Below are 15,974 nucleotides of genomic sequence, written 5' to 3' on the forward strand. Positions count from 1 at the left end.
TATACGCCGGTTTTGATAATGATATGCCGGGCATCAGGATTGGCTGCAGACATTTCCTCTTATGAACGATAGATGCTTAAGACATTTTTTTTTGGATAAACTCTCTAACCAATAGACATATCTGGAACTATTTGGCCTCCTTGTTTACCCCCAGGAATGCCTCACCTTCTTAGGAACTGTGATATCATTTCGTATTAGCACAACCCCAAATATCAATTACCTCATATCAGAGCAAATACCCGGTAGCGATAAGTGGGAGATCTGGCTCGCTAGCCCGGAAAGTAACAACCAACTAGCCCCCTTCAACTAAGCTCAGCAATAACTGAGGGATGCGGGAAATACGTAGCACACAAGAAAAAGGAGATGGGCGTCCTCCTGTGCCCTTTTTTTATTGTGTGTTGTATATTTCGCGCCCGATCAGTTATCCCGAATGAACACCAAATCACCCCAGTTTTTATTTAAATAAGCTTGGCGAGCCGCAATGTCCAGAAGATCCCTGGACACCACTGACCGTCCTTCAGGCCATAAACGTCAGCTAGCACTACCAATAGAGTGGACCCGTGGTACACGATTGCTCTCTTGGTCGCCTTACTATCTGTCACATTTTAAAATGTGTTTCAAACAATGACGAAGACCGCCAGCGCTGTCTTTTTCTGTCATGCTGTACTCATTTGAATATTTCATAAGGAGAAGCCAGGAGAGAACTAGCACGTGACTTGGGCGAGACGTATTGGTGGCATTAAACACCGAAAGTGGAAGCATAGTCTGGAAGCAATTTCAAGGCGAAAACGCCTCGGATATCTGGTAGCGCGGTGTTTCGAGTGAACCACTTGTCGTCAATATTTATGAATTACGTATTTGAATCCCGTCACGTGGAGTGCCCTTGGTAACGAGACGCAGAAAACTGTTCCTCCGTATCACATGTCGGGCCGATTTTCGACAAAACGTTACGTAAAAGAAATATTGCTCTGGCATTTCAACACAGGGCGTTATATCTCGATATGCAAGGCTATATGCGTCTGTGCTAATGTCGCTAATACGAGCTTTTTCGTTCTTTTTCTTTTTTGTTATTATTCACAACCGACTTCGCGCAGTTGGCTATCTATATATGTGCTCGAAAACACGCAATATCGCGAGACATACTTGTCTGATTGTTTGTGCTCTCAAGACAAAGGCTGCGATATTGCTTCGATAAGCTACAGCGCTGTGTTGCGTCAGCCGTCGGCGGGCTCAAAATGACTCTTTCTAATTATATTATTCTTCTTCCCTCTGAAGAACATAAGCGAAAAACGGATGTTTTTTTTTTTACTTTTTGTTCGGTTCTGTGCATGTGGATGGGAAAGTTGAACTGGTTGGCCATCTAAAAGATTGACGGGATGCTGTTGGCCATATGCCGCGTAGTTACGTTGTGTTGTTCCAGTCATTTGAAATAACTTTTTAATTCAGCCGCAGAAATACATGGTTGACTAATAATAACTATTGAGGCTTAACGTTGCAAAACCACGATATGATTACGAGGGACGCCTTGGTGGAGGGTTCCGGAAAATCAGAACACGTGGGGTTCCTTGACGTGGACGTAAATCCAACCACACGGGCCTCAAGAATTTTCGCCTCCATGCAAAATGCGGCCGCTGCGGATGGTCCCTCAAACTTCTTTGATTGATTGATTGATTGATTGATATGTGGGGTTTAACGCCCCAGAATCACCATATGATTATGAGAGACGCCCTAGTGGAGGGCTCCGGAAATTTCGAACACCTGGGGTTCTTTAACGTGCACCCAAATCTGAGCACACGGGCCTACAACATTTCCGCCTCCATCGGGAATGCAGCCGCCGCAGCTGCAATTCGATCCCGTGACCTGCGAGTGAGCAGCCGAGTTCTTTAGCCACTAGATCACCGCGTCGGGGCACAACCTTCTTCGGGTCGGCAGTCTAGCACCGTAATCACAAGTCCACCAGGGCAGGAAATATACGTATATGTTGGAGTAAAGTTCGGCATCATGGTGATGTCCACTACTCAGTCAGTCAATCGGTCGGTCGGTCGGTCGGTCGGTCGGTCGGTCGGTCGGTCGGTTGGTCGGTCGGTCGGTCGACCACCAACATCATGTGATGCTTCTCGACGGAAATCGTATGAAGTAATGTTTTTGTGCAGTTGTGTACCGATCCGCGGGGCTGCGTCTTCCATTCCCCGTGTTTACAGTGTAGGTGGTCGCGCTGACTCCGTCAGAGATACGGTGTTTTGAGATACCGTGTCACCGTCCCTGGCGCTATGCGGGAAACCAATGGAGAAGCGTCACTGCGACGCTGCTGCATGCGCTGACTTTACGAGCACTGTGAGGCGGTGGCGGCGGCATTGATTCGAGCAAAAAAAAACAAACAAACAAAAAACACGAAGGAACAAATCTGACAGACGTGTGGTATTGGAGTGGGAAACACGTCTTCGGGAGAAAGCGCTAGGATGCACGTGTGACGCAGGCAGCCCTACTCGACATGTGGCGTCGCATAACGACCACTCCCTCAACTATAAGGCTCCCGTGAAGGAGCGCACGTTTGCACAGACATTGAACGAAATAAAGGAGGTGCTGCTCCACCGATTCAGCAACGAAACAAGGCGCTTCCCCATCGACTTCGGTGGGTACCTACGTTGGGTACTTATCGCGTAAACAACTGGAAGGTGTGTGATCTGATCTCTGAGAGTATGCCAGTGCCGCTCGTAGCCAAGGTGGTGAGTGGGGAACACTCTTTTTGCCGAACATTATTATTTTTTCAGAGATATGTTATCATTAGTTATCAGGAAATGTCTGCTTCGAATAAAATATAAAGGACGCAACGCAATAATAGCCCTCCATTTCATGTGGCTGTCCGCCACGGTGGTGTAACGATTTGAGTGCTCGGCTCCTCACCCGAGCATAACGGTTTTGATCTCGGCCGCGGTGATCACGTTTCGGTGCAGGCCAAATGGTCCGTGTATTGTGCGATGTCAGGGAACACCGGAGCCCTCCACTACGGCGTCTTTCGTAATCGTATCCTAATTTTTGGAACGTAAAACCCCACATACATGAGCTAACATTGTATTTATAAGAGATTTATTTTTACGATCTAAACGTATTCACTGCTTTTTGTTCAGTTACATTCTTTTCGTGATAGCCCCCCCCTCTGTAATGCCTATTGTCTCTGAATAATAATAATAATAATAATAATAATAATAATAATAATAATAATAATAATAATAATAATAATAATAATAATAATAATAATAATAATAATAATAATAATAATAATAATAATTGTACACATTGATAAGAAATGCAAAGAAACGGCCCTATCTAAGTCCCAAAGACTTGTGCGACTAGGCACAGCAGAGCCGGTTACAGCGATGTGTATACAAGGTAACAAAAAATATTGTTGCTTCTTTGCCAACGAACAGAATGATGATTGACACCATCGCTTTTTTACAGGAAGTAAATGAAAAAGAAGAACAAAGGGGGGACCGAGAGCATACGTGACATACAAGTAGACCATGTGATTTTATAGCTCATGAGTAGTTTCTTTATTGCTTTTTTTGTACTCGCTGAAAAAACTTTTCAGGCAGTTAACTGTAAATTTTTGAAATGTTTACACTTCTACACAATTTTTTATATCTGATAGAAAACTGGGGTACTATAAAACGCTTTTTATTTTCTCTGAGGGGTCTCCGCGTTACATGTGGCACTTTAAAGTCATCACACCAATTGTATCTCAGCACAACTGTTTTAGTAAAAAATCGTGGAATACACAAAAACCCAAATCTTGAAAAAATAGTACTGGCATCTACTTTACTATCATTCGCAACACTTTTTAAAATATTTTGAAGCAAACTGTCAACGCGTATTTTCCAGCGTTCTGAGTAAAATGCGAGAACTGTAATACCATATCTCACTACACTATATGCTAGTGAATGAACTGTCATTTTCTTTCACTGGTAGAGGTACCAAGCTTTTTATATTGAAAAGCAGACATGCCACACTTCTCAGTAATAATAATATTATTATTATTATTATTAAGTATTATTGTATATTCATTTCCTGTGGCTGCCGCTTCAAGTTGCAAGACCGGGGCCAGTTTTCTAAAGTGGCTCTTTGTGAAAAAGGCAATACAAGGGCGCCGAAATGCAAAGTCATTGTCGCGGAACTCGATAAGGCCGTTACTGTGATTATCGTTGACGCAGTGGGCGGTAGGTGCGGCAATCCGCGCTGCGGAAAAGGAGACCAGTGCGCTGATAATGCGCGCTGTAGGAGCAATGTCTCGCCGTTTCTCCTCGCCTTCACACCGGCCCAGGGTCGCCGGTCGCAGCATGACACTGTGGTTGTTCAGTGGAAGGAACGAAAGTAGCAATAACTTGCATATTCTAGTGACATAGAAAGCGGACGTTTATAGTGTTGACGCCGTTACGTATCTGGTCAATGCGATAAAAAAAAGGAATACGTACATCTGCGCACCCAGCGCCGAAAGATTACAGAGACGATGGAGCTCGAGGAATGATCGAATGTTCCAGCTGCTTCGTCAGGAACCTGGAATATTCAGTAGAAATTTCGGCCCATCATCACACGCTAACATCATCTTCTGTTCAGTTCGAATGAATACAGTCCCAGAGTGCGACGAAGTTTTACTTTCTCGGATTCAGTGGTCTTTAAAACTTTGCACATCGACTGCACAGCACTTACAGAATGCAACTCGAAAACTAAGGGCCATGTGATGTGCCCACACCTTTGTTTCCAGCGTCCGTATTTCGTGTCATAGCGGCGTAATTTTGCTCGAATACGTACGTCAGAGCCAACAATACCTTTAGCGGCATGATTTTCAACGGCACGAAGCTTCTTTTAAGAGCGACTGTTCATAACAGGCATTACATCAGAATGAAACGACGTCTCATTTCAATCCACGAATACTGCACATTTATACATTATCTGGACACATCTACAAAACGCGGTCTTTTGTGCGGTATAGCTGTTAATACTGTGTTGCAAGTCTGGTGTCCTACTGTGGGCTGTAATTTAGTGTACTAAAGTTTGCGAAAGAAGTGAGGGTGGGGAGGAGGTAAAGGTGAAAAGGTAAAGTATAGCCAAGTCTTCTTTATTATAATGCAGCAAGAGGTATGAAATAAAAGTGTGGGTTAGGAGGAAAAAAGGATGGAAGCGACGTCAGCTCCGCTGCTTCCTCAGTCTTGGCAGCGCTAGTGCGGAGTCGCCCCAATTTTCTTTTCAGGATAGCCCTAAAGAGCTCGCGTGGCAGAAAGTCCGGCGTTGGCCGTGAGCTTAAAATCATCGTCTTACCCGCTACCGAAAAATCAAGAAATATGCAAATTTTCGAGTCTATAAGTGATGCTCGAACCGAGGCCGTCTGCGTGGCAAGCAGCTGTTCTACCACACATCTACGATGTTCGTTGAAACTGCTTTAAAAAAAGGGAAAAAAAAGACAATCAATGCCACGTACTGAACGATACAGGAAAAAGTCTCTTGAACGTGCCGTATATTGCGCAGCAGAGGCGCAGAATCGTGCCGTGGCGTCAAAAAATGGGAATCGAGCAACGAGTGGGTGTTTTGAGGAGTTATCCATCACAAAGCGCTCAGATATATTTAATGATCGTCATCAGCAAAGGCATGATCAAAGTAGACGGTTGCGTTGGTTCGCATGTTGTCCTGTATACGGTCGCGTATATAGCGGGCCCATCGCTGATTCTCACGAGCGAAAATAGGCAGATCCCATACAGTGGGAATCTATGATATGGGAAGCTCGAATGAGAAAGGTTGATATGTCACTTTAAAATCAGCACAATGTTACGAGGTGGAGGTAAACGATGCCGTACATAACTTCCATGTCATGATAATCATGTTTGGATGTGTCCTTTACCTTCGTCATCTCTTCACGTCACGTGATACTAAATTTAGTATATGTGGAGCTAGCGGAACGCCCGCGAGCACGCTATGAGCGTGGTATGTTGTCATTATCTTACATGACACGAGTGTCAGGATTATCATGTTTGCACCAGTCATATATATCGTCATCAATTGACGTCCCGTAACACCAAATCTGGTATACGTGGAGCTAGCAAAATGACCGCGAGCGCATCATGTTAGGCCCGATATACTCCAATGTAGCGTTGACGCGTGCGCTCCCTGGGCACAGCGATGCTACGTTAGCGAAACGCGAGCACTTTATAGTTTGATGCCAGGCATGACCGGCGCGACCAGCGTCCGTTGGCGCGGCACGACGGCAAACGGCGCGAAATGCGACATCCAGCATGCCACGCCGATGGGTTACTGAGACAGTACTGTCTCTGCCTTTTCGTGACGAAGGGACACCGGACGCGCTGCAACGCGCATGCGTTAAAGCAACGCAGTGCGCCTGCGAGTATATGGCAGGACTCGCGCCTGGCGTGGCAACGCCGGCGTGGCGCGACAAAATGAACGCCGGCGAGCACGCGCACCACGTCACGTCGACATGTATTGGCGCCTTGACTGTGGCATGTATACTATAGTCATGTTCTCACATGACACGCATCTCGCGATCATCATGTTTACACCAGTCACATACCTTCGTCATTCATTGACGTCACGTAATCTCAAATTTGTCATACGTGAAGCTAGCGAAACGGTCGTGAGTGCATCATGAGTGTGGCATGTGGTCATGTTGCTTGTCGTGATTAGCATGCTTGCATGTGTCATTCACCTATGTCGTCCGTTCGCGTTGCGTAATACCGAGTTTGGCTCATGTGAAGCTAGCGAAAAGGCCGCGAGTGCATCATGAGCGTAGCATGTAGTAGAAATACCTAACTAAATCCACAGACCTGGACCATTCATTACACAACAATATTTTTTTTTGGCATTTCACGCCACATAAGTACAATGAGAGTATGAAGCTCGTGTTAGTGGGGACAGTGGTTTAATTTCGATCACCTGGGGTTCTCTAACGGGCATCTAATTTCAGTGAACGGGTTTTTGTTTACATTTCGCCCACACAGAAATGCTATCGCTCTGTTTGAGAATCGAACCTGAACCCTCGAGCTTAAGAGCGTGACACCTTACGTTGTAAGCTATTAGGGTAAGGCGGGCCTAAAGGAGGCGAAAGATGTAAATGGTGAATATATATTTTTAAATCTTCATTTGCTACCATAGAACTTCGATATGGAAACATTCCTCTCGGTACAAGGTACTATGTGCCACATAAATATGCCCGTGTTGCCACTGGTCAAAGGTTTATCTTTAAAAGTAATAAAGCATACACCAGATGTCTCGTTTCGCCCCAAACTGCGGGGCAAAATGAGAACGCGTGCAAAAATTTCATCGGTTCAGATTTTGCAGTATAGCACTTTCATTTAGATGTAATTTGCATAACAAAATAAAAGAGGAGGATAAGGAAAGTGCGGAAACGAGTGTGGGTGGTACTTTACTTTTGTTCTTCTTTTGCTTTGGCTGTGGGAAAGTTACGAAGCAACGCAGGCAGCTGCCGTCTCGAAGAAGAGCACTCCGCTTGTCGAAACGTCAACCTCAATGACACCCCTGTTCAAGAATGCGCATCCGGGTGCTACGTGACTGCTAGTGAACACCCTTCTGCGGTGGAATTCTCACTTACTCCCCCTTGATTATTTTCCATAACTGCATTGTGCCCGTTTCTCCTCAGTCAAGGGTAGTCAACCGAACACGACGTTCGTTGACCTCCAAGCCTTTCTTTCTTTGTCTGCGTAATGCGAAGTAAATAAATGCGCAAAAAACATCGCTCAGACAAAAGTCTGACAAAGATATTTGCATCGCAGTTTCAGTAGCAATGTCTAACTTCCGATTAACAATAAAAAAAAAAACGGCTCAAGACAACCACCCGAAACAAGGTTTATTAATAGTTTCAGATACTCATTTGATAGCGGCAAGGCATTTGAAAACACGTGTTTTTCCTGAGTTTTATACTCTTGATGTTTGCGAAATATGTTGCGAAATGCTCCCGACGTGTCTTTCTGTGATGCAAGCACGCTTCAATCTTGCGAAAGAAGGCAGCATCTATTAGGAGTGCTGATATGGAATCGGGAATTCTATATTATGACATGTTTGGATGTTGGATGTAACGAAATGGAAAAATTGGACACACTCGGCTCCAGTTTCAAGTTTCTATAATCAAATGTGATCGGGATCTGAAAAAAAAAAGAGTTTACGACGTGATACAGAGCGCGGCAGTTATGTTACATAACTTCAACAAATGTAAATAAACTAAGTGACTCATGTAATGCGTGTCGTTGGGCATTGTGTGACGATCTATGTTACGGCTTAGGCCTTGTGTTCCTTCTGCCATTAAAAAATTAAGCAGTCATGTTACATAACTTGAACAAATGTAAATAAACTGACTCATGTAATGCGTTTCGTTGGGCATTGTGCGATTGTCTATTTTACGGCTTAGGCCTTGTCTTCCTTCTGCCGTTAAAAGTCAAGTCGCTCAGGTGCTGGTATTTACTTTAATAGGAAGTTTTCGAATATATCCGTTGCTGTCGCTGCACAGGCATCATAACGCTAACTACCGTTAGCGTTTGCGGTCCGCCCACGAAAAATCCAAAATAGCGTGTGAGCCGCAAGGCCTGTAAAGCCTCTTTATGGTGATCTCGAGGAGATGACGCGCCGCAGGGGACAAACGCTATTCGAAAACTCGTATGGCACCCGTACGCAAACGTTACGCTCGCAACGCCCGCTAACTGAGCGTACGCTATTCGCAGAACTATTGAAATGGCAATTTTTTTTTTCGATGGATTTGCTGTTTCGTGATCGTCATGCTCTTTTCACTAGCACTATTATTAAGTTTATGCTCACTAGATAACAAGGTCATCTTTTCCAAACAGCATTCAATTGCGCTTTCTAAGTTCATTACCTTCTAGAGTTTTACGTGCGAAAAGAAATATTAGATAATAAGGCTTCCCGCAGTGGGAGCACTTGAACTATTTCAACCACCAGGGCTTCTTTAACATGCGCCTCAATGTATAAGTACGCAGAGTTTTCCTTATCTTAAATTGCTACCCCATTGAAATCCGGTAGACGTGCATGTGAATCGAACCCGTGTCCTTTAAATCAGCTTGTTTTACACCTTAGATGCAAATCTACCTAGGCGGTCTTCACAAACAAAACTAGCCATTTTATTCAGATGCATTGTGACCTATTAACTGAATTTAAACATATTTCTTTAAATATGGAGCGAAAAAAGAAGGGGAGAATATAAAGAGAAGAAACGTGCATTTAATTTATAATATTGTGCACCGCAACCGTAGAGACCCTGCTCCCGCAAGAACAGTACTGTAAAACAATAAATAGTGAATGAAAAGTTGATTAACAATAATACTACCATTGTCACAAACATCTGGCATTCTCCCCTGCGCGCTCCTTCGCCTTTGTATTGGGAAAATGCCTCCGTCAACTAATTACACCTCATCGGCGTCGCCGCGTTTTCCTTACACCTGCAGGGAAGAGTGCATGTATGTGTTCGGGGAAGGTGACCTCAAGGGGAGGCATGTACGCCCCGAAAAAGTTTGTCTGCTTCGACAGTTCACCTTCAACCAGCGAAAAGCGTGGTCGTCGGTGTCGCGAGTCTCGCATAGGTGGTGAGCATGAAATGTCTTACGCAACGTATCGAGACGGCTGCAACACGGGGCTCCCTTACGGGAACGATGAGCTGGACTGGCCTATGTATGAAGCTTTTTCTTGTGATTCTTTCCCAGCTGTTGTTTTATTATACCCAGCTTGTAATTATTGTTTTAGTTAGCGCTGCGTCGCACGAGAAGCCCAGATTAGACAGCGCGATCTTTCTCAGTAACTTTTCTTTGTGTTTTCTTTCCATCATGTCGTTATTTTATTAACATGCCACGTTGTGTATATTTGTACTTGTAATGGTCTTTTACAGAATAGGTTCTTTTGTAGCTGTTCTTTTCATCGCGCATATTTGTGATTTAACGCGATAGCATTAGAGAGCTCGTGTCGCGGAAATTCCGCCGTCGGCGCCGTTGGTTGTGAGCGAAAAAGCTCGTTACAGAGATCGCCGCAGGAAGCCGCTACTTGTCCACGCGTGTACGCGTGATTACACTGAAAAAGCAATGCATTCGAAGAAAAAAAAAGTGCTCAAGGTAATGATTCGTGGGTGATGTAGTTTCTTTGCCCCTGCCACCCCTCCCTGCTTAGCTTTCAGCGCTTTCGTCGGGGTGAGAGAAGGGAGAATGCAATTGCAGCATGCGACAAACATTTGTAACTCCATTCGCACTGGACGGATTCTTAAAATTTTTTGCGGCGTTGAATTCGTGAGGCAATAAGCTCTTCTAGTGAATTCATTCCATCGTTGATTGATATGTGGGGTTTAACGTTCCAAAACCACCATATGTTTATAAGAGACTCCGTCGTGGAGGGCTCCGGAAATTCGGACCGCCTGGGTTTCTGTAACGTGCACCCAAATCTGAGCACACGGGCCTACAGCATTTTCGCCTCCATCGAAAATGCAGCCGCCGCAGCCGGGATTCGATCCCGCAAACTACGGGTCATCAGCCGAGTACCTTAGCCACTAGACCACCGTGGTGGGGTTTCATTCCATGGTTACTTTAAAAAGTGTTTCAGAACCTCTTTAACGCATTTTGTTCGACAGGTGTCACGACCAAAACGAGCCCATTCGGCGATTTCTAGGCGCATTTAGGAGACCTCAAACTACGTCGAAAAAAGCCGATATAGTGCAGCCATCGCCGCTAAAAACACACAGGAACTTTCAAACAGCTTTAAATATGGATAACTATGTCCATCTAGTAGAAAACATATCATGCCTTTCCAGAGACGTTGATCAAGCAAACAGCAAACGCTAAATAATGTGCTGCCATCTGTGAGGCATTGTCAGACTCTTTATGGCCTCCGAAATGGCAAGCGCGTGGCGTGTATCTTGGAGGCCATGCGACTCTTGCTTTACTTCAAGAACCTCTATGTATCATTCGCGTGCGCGCGCTGGTACAATCTACTGTGCGCGCGTGTGTGTGCGTGTGTAACAAAACATATTATAAGTATACACTTAGCGATTTAAGGGCGCACTAGGGGCCGGATATCGCTATCGTGTTGAATTCTTAAAGATGAAGCTTAAGGGTCCACCATTTTTTTCCCCTGTTAGTTCATTTTTGTATGCTCTTGCCAGGGTTCTTGTCTTGATTGAATGTTTGTTTTTAATGAAATGTCCGTGTCTGCTCTATGAGTCCGTCAGTCAGACCCAGACATCACCACACGTGTAACCCCGCACGGGTGGACCGTCCTGCAAATAAATTTGAAATGTGTACCACTTAGAGTCATTTAAGGCGTCGCAGGCCGAAGCATAAGGGGCGGCCTGCAAGTCTGCCGCAACGCCGTTATTAGATGGGCGGGACCTCACACTACTACTACTACTACTACTACTACTACTACTACTACTACTACTACTAATATTATTATTGATAATAATAAAATTTGTAAGAATTGTAATGATAATCAAAGAAAGTTGAAAGTCATGATTTCATTAAATTTTCCTGCATTGATTTGTCGCAATAACACTATTCTTATACGATACATTTGTTATGTAGCGTTGTCAGGCATTTTGATTCCGGAAAGTTGGTGCCAGAAGGATCAAAAAATAAGATAGACACACACACACACACAAAAAAAAACTCTGGCCTTCATTTCTCACTATTGTTAACAGGGCCCGTAATAGCGGGCATTAAGTCCCGATAACAACTTGTCGCTGTTATTACAATGCTATCACACACGTATTATTACAAGTCTGTCCTATGCGTCGGGCCGTGGTCACAGATATTCATTGCGCCGGCTAATCGCGCTATACTCCGAAAAATAGACGCGGCATCGACGCCGCTGATTACTCGATCATACGACTGGGAGGTGTGTAAGCTGATCGACCGCTGTGAATGGCTGCTGAAAGCTACGTACGATGTCAGCTGACTCTGTTTACGTAATCTGTTTTGCGCAGTGCGATGTGACGCGGTCAAGGCTGCGCAAACAGTTCGGTCATCAAACTGTATCACTCCGCAAGCGTGTCAGCGCACGTGAACAACACGTGTGAAATTTTGGCATAAAGATAGAGAAATAGTGAACAAAGGAAACGCCATAGTGAAAGAAAGAACAAAAAACATGGTGATCTGAGCGAAAGAGCTCATTAGCAGATGCATGACACCTCCTGTTTTTGAAGCACATGTCTCACAAAACTGTGCTCGCTTAGTAAACGACAAAATTACGAAAACGTGCACTTATAGGTTACCGTATTCAGGAAAGAGACACGAGTAAAAGAAAATGCAGGTGTAATAACCAGTTTGGCATAACCTTTATGCTACCCTGCACAGAGGAAAGGAATGAGGGAGATTGGTAACGTTTATATCAATATGTTCATTGATTATGATACCCCGCACAGGGGAAAGGGATAAAGGAAAGTGGTAACTTTTATATCAATATGTTCATTGATTGGCTTCAATGCCAACCAATGAATTAGCGCAGAGTAGGAAAGTACAGGAATTCAGAGTCTCGCTTCAGAACAGATACTCGGCTCTTATCGAGGAAACCAGCCTTAGCGTTGACGCAAGGAATAATCTGACGAGTATCATTATGGAGTGGGGAAAAAAAAAACAGATGTGTGCATGCACTAAGAGACAAGGAAGGCAAAGTAACTACCAATATGAAGAGGATAGTTAAAGTAGTGGAAGAGTTTTACAGCATCCAGATGAAATCTTACCAGCAATGGTAGGAGTCAAGATAGCTTTGGATGGAATGCAAAGAGGTAAAATTGTCGGTGAGGATCAGATAACATCATATCTACCGAAAGGCAGAGGACAGATTGTGTTAGAAAAACTGTAGTCACCCTATTTACGAAGCGTCTCATGACGGAAAGGGTGCCCGGAACTTTGGAAGAACGCTAACACCATCTTAATTCATAAGAAAGGGGATGACAAAGACTTGAAGAATTACAGACCGATCGGCTTTCTGTCTGTTGTATATAAGCTATTTGCAAAGATAATTGCGACCAGAAACCTCGAGGTTTACAAAGAGGGTTCAGCTTAAATTGAGGAAGACACAGCGAGTGATGGAAAAGAAAATGATAGGTTTAAGAGACAAGAAGAGAGCAGAGTGGGTCAGGCGCATCGGCGTGCTAGAGTGGCCAGACCCTATTCCGGGACGCCAGTGGAGCTGGAAGCTGCCCGTGCGCGCTCCACCAAGGAGCGTTGCGCAGCCAAGGTAGAGACGGGACGGGATTAACTGGGCACGATGCTGCGACATGATATGTGTCGGCGAGGACATGACAGGTCGAGCAGGTGCCATTGATTTCCGGCAAAAAGTGCCTGGCGACCGCCGGACTGATAAAGGTGTTCGTCTGCAGGCGGCGTAGCAGTCGTTCGTCCGCTTTCTCCAAACCGCGTGCGGGGTCCGGGTAGAGGCGACACGAAGCCCGGTAATAAGCCAAAACCTCGCGAAAGCGCGTCAGGTTGGTGTTGCCAGATTCCGTCTCGGGACATGGAGGGGCAAGGGCCCGGACAGGAGAAGCGCGGACAGCGGCATTTGCCGCCTCGTTGCCGGGCAGGCCCGAGCGGCCTGGGGTCCAGACTATACGAATGGGATGAGGGTTAAAGCGCCAAGAGGCTGCCTGTAGTAGGCTAGCCGCCAGCGGAGCAATGGAACCCTGAAGGTACTGAGAACAGGCCGAGCGCGAGTCCGTCAGGATGGTGCGTGAGGCAGGGTGAGAGGTGGCCAAAGCTATATGGCAACCTCTTCAGCATGCGTTACTGTGTCAGCTCGAAAGGAGAGGCCATCGACTTGTTTGCCCTCTGTAATCACGGCCGCCGTGAAGTGACCCGAGGAGGAGGGACCGGAGACGTCCACGTAGAAAACACCAGGACGATCGGAGTGTCGCGTATGAAGGGGCGCGGCGCGTGCCAGTCTACGGCCAGGATGGGGGTCGGGGTTCATATTACGGGGTAGATGTACATAGGAGCTTTGGACAGAGGACCTCATTTTCAATCACCTTCATCGAGCAAACGTTTATTGCTTAACTCCCTTGGTTGACTTCCCTGCCTTTCCCCTTCGTTTCTTTCTTTCTCTCGGTACAAGTACTCAGTGCCGATGCCCGTGGATCACCTGATCACCTTCTTCAAGTAAATTTAAAAAAAATCTAGAAGCCCACCAGCGCTTTTCTTTTTATTCTTTAATGATGAAATTTATGGACGCTTTCGTAAGAACATACGCGGAGAGAACTACCATGCGGCGTCAGGAACGCTTACAGGTGCGCTTATGACGAATCCAATGGAAGTACAACTGAAGCCAGTTTCAAGGTGAAAGCACCTTGAAGGTCTTGCAACGTGGTGTTATGAGACCATCGCATATTGCGAATTTATGTGAACTTCGTTTTTAAGTAATTGCATATAGTATGCCCTTAGTAATGAGAGGCAATATGTAGGGCTTCCCCCTTGTCTTTTGTGTTGGTATTCCGGAAAACGTTACATAATATATTGCTCCAGCAATTCGATATGTGACGTTACATCTCGCATTGCAAGGCTGGGTTCGAACGCTGCTAATGTGAGATCTTCCTTCCATTTGTCTGCGTTTCTATCGCGGCTTCGCAGAGTTGGCAATCTATATATGCGATCTAAAGCATGTTATATCGCGAGATGTAGGTACTTGAATGATGCTATTAAGACAAAGGCTGCGAGGCTGTCTTGATAAGCTATAGCACCAGCGTTGCGTCAGACGCCAGGCTCACGATCGCACTGCCCATTTCCATAATAAATTATTTTTACCTCTCTCTTTAGAGGGCATAAGCGAAGCTGCATGCTCGTTTTGTCCCGAGTATGCATGTGGTAAGTTTGGCCTGACATCTGATCTGCGCAAATGCCACGTGCGGGGGCACTTACAAAATTGGTCCAAATCGAGAAACTGAGGAAGTTTTCATCGGTCGCCAGCTCGCCGTGAGAAGTTGCCTCGAATAAGCCCTGCGTATGGCTTCTGTATGCCACTTCTACGGACTATGTATGACAGTAATAATACTGGCGAAAGGCTATCGCCGGGATGCCGTTGCGTTGCGTTGAACTGGTCATTTGAGACGCTTTTTTGTAACAATTCAGCCGTAACCATTTCCATTTGCCTGTCGAATAAAATCGTAGGATGACAAGGTTCGCAATCAATCAATCAATCAATCAATCAATCAATCAATTAATTAATTAATTAATTAATTAATTAATTAATTAATTAATTAATTAATTAATTAATTAATTAATCAATCAATCAATCAATCAATCAATCAATCAATTGTGGGGGAAGGAGGTAATCAATTGAGAACGTTAGAGTAATTCAAAGCATTTCACCCTGCTCTTCGCTGTGTCTTGCGAGAAATTTCTTTCCTAATCGCATTCGGGGGGAGGGGGGAGCCGCGTTCGCAAGTGCTGTTTCCTATCATAGAGCCACGCCAACAAACTAAAGTTGATACCCGACAACATAGCAACTGCGCAGCAAGCTTTTGGATTCAAGCATTACAAAGGATGGAACATATGCCACCGAAGTTTTATTTAGAAGCCAGAGCTGAGACATTGCTGCGAGACACACTGTAATAGGTGAAACCAGATTAGTAATTTATCTAATTTATCTCCTGTGATTCTTTGCCGTGGGCCGAAGAAATATTGCCTTTTGTATAAGCCGCAACCCTAGACGGAGAAGCCTCTGTGTTGCAGCTTATATTGATTATGAAAAGTGTTCGCCAATAGCGAACATAGATTGGGAGGTGTTTTACAAGAATTTTGAAGTTCGCACGCGCGATCGAGCAATCTGATCCACGGTGACCCCCAGTTTCCTCACGTCAACAAGCTGCAGTCAATACAAGTTATGATGACGTCATAGCCATTTTTTTGTTGCCGCTTTTGCTCGGGGTCTGCGCGGGTTCGTGTCCGTGGCGGACGCGTTGAAGGTTCTTTTTTTTT

This window comes from Rhipicephalus microplus, chromosome 2, assembly GCF_043290135.1.
Source record: "Rhipicephalus microplus isolate Deutch F79 chromosome 2, USDA_Rmic, whole genome shotgun sequence".
NCBI lineage: Eukaryota > Metazoa > Arthropoda > Arachnida > Ixodida > Ixodidae > Rhipicephalus > Rhipicephalus microplus.